Genomic DNA, 1,504 nt, shown 5'->3' with positions numbered 1-1,504 from the left:
TTGAAATCATGAGCTCCTTAGAAGAGAAAACTATTCAGAGCCTGTGGTAGAGGGAAAACGAAAGGCAGAGAATATGAGGATGGAAGGGGTGGCTCCAGGTGTCTGGCCTGAACAGTAGAATGGACAGTAATGCCATCTTCGATAGGGATCATGGCAGAGGAGCAGGGAGGGGCTGGCTTGTACCTCTAGCCACCACCCCACCCCACCCCACACCCCCCCCCCGCCACCTTTCAAAGAAGAGTTTCAAAGAAGGAAGAAGGAAAACTGGAAATGGGTAAATATTGGACTAAGTACATCCAGCACCTAAAACATGAAAGTAGAATTGGATCTCATTTTGTAATATGAAAAGGACTACAAAACCCACAGCACAAAGGAGGTCTGTGTCTTTTCTTTTGATGTGCCTGTGTAGTGAAACTGCAATTAGTGGTAATAGGAGTTGCATGTGTAGCTCAAAGGGACTTGATGCAAGTTTTCAGCAGGGTACAAAATGGTACAAGTAAAACCCAGTTCTGATTACCAACATTTAATTTTACTGTGTCCTTTAGATAGCATAACTTTTCCATTATCAGAATCCCTCCAACCCATTACATCACAAATGCAATTATAAATACATTATAAATTAATCCAGGCTGATGAAATCAAATGCAGCAAATTGATTCGAAGTGAAGGAGGGGGTTGGAAAGTAAATGGTGGTCAAGTTGCATATGAAATATTACCTCTCTTATTCTTATGGTTCCAAAGGAGGATACATGATTACCCTTAAAGACAAATATTCTGTTCTGATATAGAAGCTTTTTTTTTTAGGTTCTGATTTTAATATGCTAGATTTTTCTCAGGCAATAAGCAATCCCTTAAATTTTGCAAACTGGCATTCATTCATCTGTTCTATAATGGTTTCTGCAGTATTTTCCTAGAATTAACCTGCTTTTAACACTCTTGCTTAGCTTTGTGTAAAATTTGCATACATGCAAACAGGCATTGAACACAGTTGAAGATTTGTAATCATTTAAATTGGTATGCATATCATATGTGTATATAATAGATGTATAAATATGTTACTAAACCAGATGGTTCTCCACACTGAGAATTTATTTATATACACACAATATCAGAGTACACAAATAAAGCTTTTTAGTTATAAGCAAATTTGTTAAGTATATCACAGTATTTATCCTATTTCTCTTCTTTAAAAAGTATTTGATCATTTTACATTTTAAGTTAAATTTCCTTCATTGATTCAGTTTCTATTCTCTTTTACATTTTATATATTTTTTAAAGTTTATTTTAAGAGACAGAGAGAGCACAAGTAGGGGAGGGGCAGAGAAAGAGGGAGAGAGAGAAGCCTAAGTAGGCTCTGAACTGTCAGTGCAAAGCCCAATGTGGGGCTCCATCTCAAGAACCGTAAGATCATGACATGAGCCAAAATCAAGAGTTGGACGTTTAGCCAACTAAGCCACCTAGCTGCCCCTCTCTTCTGTATTTTAATGCCTATTTTTCTGTCACA

This window comes from Herpailurus yagouaroundi, unplaced genomic scaffold (assembly GCF_014898765.1).
Source record: "Herpailurus yagouaroundi ecotype Mexico unplaced genomic scaffold, PumYag 28, whole genome shotgun sequence".
NCBI classification, from domain to species: domain Eukaryota; kingdom Metazoa; phylum Chordata; class Mammalia; order Carnivora; family Felidae; genus Herpailurus; species Herpailurus yagouaroundi.
Note: the sequence above shows the minus strand (reverse complement) of the source record.